We start from the raw sequence: 7,877 nt of genomic DNA, 5'->3' as shown, positions 1-7,877 counted from the left end.
TTAAACCATGACAGCTAAAATGCCTCTGAAACCCATCACTGCCAAAGAAACCTCTGATGGTCTAGTAAAACTAACACTGTGGCCCGAATGTGTGGCTTGGAGTTTCAAGAAACATATTTTGTCATGGCATTCAAATAGTAACAACAACTCCAAACTTTGGCGCTCCCTTAATCAGATTTAATTTTATTGGGCCAACATAGCCTCAGAGTTTTTTCCCTAATTTCTAAGAGGTGCTCTTTCCTAAAAGAGGGCCCCTTTGAGAGAATGTTTGTTTGATGGAAAATCCTATTCCACATGTCTGAGAGGCAGCTGCTCTCTATCTCTTTGAAAGGGCTTTGCATGAGTTTGGCTCTGAAAGAGATGCATCTGCTACAATTGTTACATAACTTAGCACTATATCTTCTGTCTAGCTTTTCCTTCCCACTGATAAAATGAACAGAACTGCACTTTTAAAACGAACCATGAGCTCTAATAGTTTCACAAATATTCAACTAACCACACCTGAGGCCTCCCATTGTAATTATTCATATACTTTGTTATGGGCTGGTGAACTGAACACATTATCTACCAACATAATAGTCTAAACAATTCCACAAAGAGTGTTTTGTGAGCTGTTTATTGCTTACCTACTTCTCCAGACATCATGTGCTCATAAACTGCAACATTAGAACAGGCTGCACATTATTATGTTGTGCAAATCTACCTTAAGGATGGAACAGAACTTCAAACCACTACTCCACCCAAAAAAAAAAAAGACAAAAATGTTTCTACTAAATTACAGCAACACACACATTGTTCTAATATGTGCTTGTGGTTTACAGGTAACTATTTATCAAGCACCTTTTATCCAAATTGAATTATATTGAACAGATTACACGCCTGACTAAGAAATAGCTCTTATAGTTAAGAAAATGAACCAGTGAAAATTGAAACCAGGCCAGGACAAATCTCTTCTTGTGTCTCTGCTGAGCCAGCGGAAATTACCATCAATAAAAGAAATTTATTTTATTTTCATCTGCTGTTATAGATTCATTATCCATTCAGGGTTATGCTAGGGGTGCATATCTTTCTAAACTGTTTATTTTTAATTACAGCTGTCACAAGCTATTCTAACCTGCTTATGTGATTATTGGGTACATCTCGTTACCTAGCAATTTTTATAAAAAATGAATTACAATGCACTGATTATGTGTCTTACCGAAGGGCTCAGTGGTGACAGATTTGTGTTGTGAACTCAGAAAAACTCCTATTCTCACTTTAACTCGCATGCTAATTGCTATCTTCATGCAGACCCTTGAGCATAAAGACTACAAACACACCCTTATTTGTTTTTCTAAACGAGGCGACACAGTGAGCTAATGCAAAACACATGAACAAATATATAAAAATGTGGCCATTTTTTCAAGTGCTTGGCAAACAGCATAAAATAAAATTATATTTGCCATCCAGACAAGCCTAAAAAGTAGATTATAAAGCAGTTGAAATATACCTTATTTCTTGGCAGCTCGTGAGTGCTCAGGTCTGTTGCCAGGAGCCAATCACCTCAAGCTAAATGCCATGTGACTAATGACTCCATGTCTGCAGTAATGCTGATTGGCTGATGGAAGCAATTATCATACACTGTACTGTCAAAAGGAAAAATATGTTGTGCCGTTTTTAAGAATCTATATTATAATTAAATATTTGTTTATATTTTTCAGAATCAGAATTAGCTTTATTAGCTTAATTTGTTGTGGTTTCTTAAGAAGCTCTTGGTACATACATACATTTATACATACATACATACATATATGACATGAGAATAGAAAGAACATTTAATTAAGACCAAAGGGAGAGAACCTCCCCCACCAAAAAAAAACAAACAAACAAACAAAAACAAAACAATAAACAATAATTATAAACAATAAAAAATAATGTTGGACAAATCTGGAACAGATTTGTGCATCAATACGCTATATATATATATATATATATATATATATATATATATCTATAATACATAATATATATATATATATAATGCACACTCCTATTTTTTAAATAAAGCATTTTATTCTACCCTCTGAAAATTAAAGTATGATGCTAATTGTGGAAAGATTGCATCATCTTCAGTTCACAAGGGAGGCAGTGAGGATGGCTTACCATCAGTTCAGCGCAGCCGACGCTGGCAGGCAGACAGATTTTGATGAAAGATAATAGGGCGTTTTGATTCCCATTTTAACTCTGGTTAATCCTAGGAACAGGGAGTATGGAAAAATCGATTGCATTAGAGCACCTATCCACATGCCCCAGCAAGATTGTGTCACAAGTTTAAGATGTCAAAGGAGTGAGCTAATGCATATATCCGATTATAAAATATACAATACTACCACTGTCTCTAATCTGTAACCCAAAGGTAGAAAAATGACAGAAAAAAATATCTATCATAGAACAAACGCACATGCTCATAATATGCATTTAACAGATTATAAAGCAAAATTTGTATATATTCTGCTTATACATGTGCAGATGACATGACTCTTTAAATATATTCCAGTTAACCATACTGTCTCTGCAGCCTGATTAGTCTTTTGGTGGAAAAATAGTTTGTTGTAATTACTTCTGCAAACCTTGTACCAATAACTTTAACAGCTCAATCAAATTAATTACTTTTCAAGTTGTTGTTACCTGTAAGTGTGGCTTTCTCATTAATCAACAGCCTTTAATGATTTACAACACCACCCATGTGTCTTAAAGAGACTATTTGCTAGAAAATTCTGCATTGTAACTTCGAAGAATTCACATAATCATAATGCGCACGCACGCATGCACACACACACACTCTCTCTCTCTCTCTCTCTCTCTCTCTCTCTCTCTCACACACACACACACACACACACACACACACACACACAGACACACACACACACACACACACACAAACTTCAGTTTTTTTCCACCCAATTATTAGTATTATTTTTTTATATACAATCTGAACCTGTATAAACACTTGCAGACATTGTGCTATTCTAAATATTACAGAAGGTTTAGACTAGATTTATATCCAGACATTTTAAGAATAAGACTCAGCTCTACAAAAATCCTATTAAATAATAATTTTTTTGCCAGACTCCTGGAAAATCCTGATGATGATTTTGGCTTAACTCTGTCTTTTATGATCTCACAATAAAAATGGTTTATAAGCTTAGCTCTTGCCTGTGTTGAAAAAGTCATTAATTTTATTAAATCACATTAATGAGACTTATTCTTTTTAAAGCCCTTATTTGAATTATACTCTTTCATACATAACGCCACACATGTTTTTAAGGCAATATTCAACATAATGTACTTGCATGTGACCATCATTGCAGTCAAGATGTTTTTAAACTTTATAGTATATGCTAAAATGCAGATTTATTGTATTTATAAAATGTATTTGGGTTTACATTATATACAGTAAACTACAGTGATTAGCATGTGGCATCTGGGGAAGACCAGAAATGGGGTGCCAAGGTTTGACAAGCCAAAACACTTCCTCCTTGAGGAGGAACCCAACTTAAGACGCTATGGAAAAGTTTATTGTAAGATACCCCCAAGGTCATGCGAGAGCGGGGGAGGATGAGCGATCTACAGGACAGACAACTGAAATGACCACGGATGATGATCAAAGGACAGTGGTTCAGAACAACGGGAAACAACAAGAGTCTGTAGGTGTGGAAAAGATTGCAAAGGCGATAGGGGTCTGAAGATACATCAGAGTAGGATGGGCTGTTTATGACACAGTTGTGTGCAATGCACAGGGCAACCTGGTGAGATGGAGGAGAGGCAGGGACAGGTGTCCGACCATAGCACCCAGAATCTCCAGGGACACAATGAAGGAGTAAGCATTCCCTCAAATACCAACAATGTATCAGACAACAAGCAACATCAAGAGAGGCAAGCCAGCCAGGAAACAGGTCAGCAAGTTTGGGCCATTGAGGTAGAGGAAAAGAGGAAAAAGCTAGTGCGGTGGACAACAGCAGCAGCCATGAAATACTGGGAGTCTTTCAATGGGGAGATAGACCAAGACCTGCAGTCTGTCCTCGCGGGTGACATTGGCAGGAAGATAAAGGCAATGTCCATTATTATCTGGAATATGGGAGTAGAGCACTTTGGGACGGAGCAGAGAGATAAACTCAGAGGCGATCTGAAAAGATTGAGGAAGGTCTTTCGGCAGGCTCCTGAAGATGAAAAACCTGCCCTTAAAGAGATGTGAGATTACAATAGGGAGCGCATAAAGACCTTGCGCAGAGTGGAGTGCCAGTGAAGGGAAAGAATGAGGCGGGAAAAGGAGAGGGTCAAGTTTACAAAAAAACCCTTCAAGTACCTGTCAGGGCTCCTTGGAGAAAAAAGATCAGGAGTTGCTGAAGGCCCTGAAGGAGGAGGTAGAAGAGCACCTCCGTAAAGTGCACAGTGACCCAAGGCGAGAGGAAGAACTCGACCTGGAAGGAAAGCTGTGCAGCCCAGAGGAGCCGACGATCTCCTTGGATGATGTAGAGCCCAGATGGCACGAAGTCAATGACTTCATCCGAAAGGCGAGGGGAAGATCTGCACTGGGGCTGAATGGAATTCCGTACAGAGTTTACAAGAACTGTGAGAGGCTGAAGCAGGAGGACTGTTCCAGCTTGAAATATTTCTGCACAATCTCGCTGTTGAATGTGGAGGGGAAGGTGTTCTTTGGAATTTTGGCGATGAGGCTGACCCAGTTCTTGATTAACAACAAGTACACTGACACCTCTGTACAGATAGGTGGAGTACCAGGAGTTCCCGGTTGCATCGAACACAGCAGCGTCATCTCCAAGATCATCGAGGATGTGAAGAGGAACCAGGGAGATTTAGCTGTCCTGTGACTTGATCTAACGAATGCCTATGGCACAGTGCCGCACAAGTTGGTCGACCACAATCTCAGACCTTATCAAGTCCCCCAGAAGGTGCGACTGCTCCTCTGGAACTACTTTGGGAACTTTAAGATGCAATTCACCTCTGGTGACTTCACCACCAACTGGCAGAGATTGGAGGTCGGAATCACTACTGGATGTACCATCTCTGTGATTCTGTTCACAGCAGCGATAAACCTCCTCATCAAGTCAGTGGAGAAGCCCAGACGGGGAGATGTGCTGTCAAGTGGAGTCCAACAGGTCCCAGTAAGGGCATTTATGGATGACTTGTCAATAACAGCGAGGTCAGTTCCAGAGGGCAGATGCTTCAAACCCTCAAAATCGAGAAGCTTGGTACTGAAACAGGGACGGGTGCAGGACCGCTTCCATTTTAAGATCGGTGAAGATACCATCCCAACAGTCACAGAGAAGCCAGTAAAGAGCTTAGGGAGGTGTTACAGAGCCGACCTGACTGACAAAGCAAGTGTGAAGGAGATGATCAACCAAGCAGAAGAATGGCTGAAACCCCTGGAGAGGAGTGGCCTGCCCCGAAAGTTCAAGGTATGGGGCTACCAACACAGCATCCTTCCAAGGCTCCTGTGGCCACTGCTTGTGTATGAGGTTCTCTTGACATCAGTGGAGACTTTGGAAAGGAGAATTAAAAAATTCCTCTGGAGGTGGCTGTCAGTCCTCTAAAGCTTTTGCTCTATAGGGCTATACAGCTCAGGGAGCAAATTGCCAATTACTTCAGTCGTGGAGGAATTTAAGACAGCCAAAGTTCGGTTGGCCATGATGTATAAATGTGCAACAGGTTTAAGGCCGGTGGAGCTCTGAGGGAAGCGGAGGAGCGCTTACAGCATGGAGATGTCATGGTCAAGGTGGCCCAGGGGAGGCTTGGCCTGGGAGTCATCACATGAGCAAGCTGGAAGGAGGCAAGGGCAAAGGACCAGAAAGGGATGGTGCAGAATGAGATTAGGGCTGTGTAGGAGGAGAGTAGACAAGCCAGGGCAGTAGCTATGAAACCCGGTGGGAAAGTGTCAGAGGAAGATCCCTCAGTTGGAAGGACCCCTGGAATATGGAGGGGCCTCGAATAAAGTTCCTCCTTAGCTCCATGTACAACGTCCTGCCAACACCAACAAACCTCCAAAGATGGAGACTGACAGAGGATCCTTCCTGTGCTCTGTGCAAGAGACCGGTAAAAATGGAGCACATTCTGTCATCTTGTCGGGCAGGCCTGACTGAAGGGAGGTTCAGGTGATGCCATGATCAGGTGCTGGCACAACTGGCCGATGGACTGGAGAAGGAGAGGAAGCAGAAAGGCACAAGATAAAGGGCCACACTTCATTTGCTTCCTCAGGCCTGGGGAGAAGGCAGGCAAGGAGAACTGATGTCTAGGTATCCTTGGTACGGCAGAGGACTGGGAGATGAGAGTTGACCTCGGAAGGCAACTCAAGTTTCCAGAGGAGATTGCCGTTACCAGCCTCCGACCACATATCGTGCTCTGGTCCCAGGCAACAAGGCGGGTGGCCTTAATAGAGCTGATGGTCCCTTGGGAGGAAAGGATCGAGGAGGCACATGAATGCAAGCTAGGGAAGTGTCAGTCCCTCATCTAGGCAAGCCAGCAGTGGGGTTGGAGAGCCTGGAATCTACCTGTGGAGGTGGGTTGCAGGGGGTTCCCAGGACAGTCACTTTGGAGAGCACTGGGGATGCTTGAGGTTAGAGGGGCAACCCGCAAGAACCTGGTGAACAATATAGCAAAGCAGACAGAGACAGCTTCCAGATGGCTGTGGTTGAAGAGGAGCGAGTGGTGGCTAAACCAGGCTGGCAGAGAGGGCGGGGTCAGAGCTGAGTGGTGAAGTCCTGAGTGACAGAGGGAGCAGTTCCAGGACGCTGGTTCTGCTGTCAAGCCCCATTAAGGTGTCATGGGCTAGTTGACGAAACATCTGTGAAGGGGGGTGCCCACTTGAAAACCTAGTGAAGTCAACAAGTCTGAACCATGCAGCTCTGTGCTTAGTTGAAGACGTTTGAGGGGGGTGACTTCTATGCTAGCCACCCACTTAAGGAGCAGGACATAACTCCTGCCAAGTGTGGTGGCTGCGATAGACCCTATTGTTTAAAGACATTAGCATGGTTGTTTTAATTAGCTAGAACGAACTGTGATTTTATTTGCTGCCAGAATTTGACGAGGTAACTTGAGATAGGAGTGAAAGGTCATGCTTTAATTCTTCACTCTTGTCTTGGCATTTATTTTCCCTTGAGTAGTTATAGATTTGGTGTGTTTGTTTGTTGAGGCACACCGTTTTTCTTTTGACCCCCATTACATTTTGACAACTGTGTACTGTTTGAACAATTAATACCACAAAGTAACATCAGGCTTAGTTCCACTCTGTGCACAAAACATTCAAATAACTTGGTCAGTGTTCAACATTATGCAACTGATTAAAGAATTATAACACAGACATTGAACTTGCATTTAATCAATTGTGACCTATTTAATGGTGGATTGCATGAATGTTCTACAAGTATTTGCTTCATTTTGTCAAATAAAAGTAGCTTGGTGCCACATGAACAACACACTAATGAGACAAAGGCAAGAAACAGCATGACTCCTCTTATTTAGCAGCTTTAATTGGAAAACACTGCATCTGATTAAACCTTTTTTTCTATTTAACTTTTATTGTTTTATTTTGAGAACAGGAACATGTTGTTGCACATTCATGTTTTAAGCAGTAAACTTTGTAGTGAAGGACTCTAAAATCTGTTTAAATGAAGTTAAAATATGTTGGATATGGATATGATTTGATATGGTTATGATAAAAGTGCTGTTTTTATCAGCTGTTTGAACTCCTATTATGATGGCATCCATTCACAAATTACAGTCCTGTTACTTCTGTTTCTGGTGCAAGTTTAATAGTATATAAATGTTAAAAAAATGCTTTTCAAGCACATAAATATTACAAAACATACAATAGTTTCCATTAT

Source organism: Carassius carassius, chromosome 28 (genome assembly GCF_963082965.1).
Source record: "Carassius carassius chromosome 28, fCarCar2.1, whole genome shotgun sequence".
NCBI lineage: Eukaryota > Metazoa > Chordata > Actinopteri > Cypriniformes > Cyprinidae > Carassius > Carassius carassius.
Note: the sequence above shows the minus strand (reverse complement) of the source record.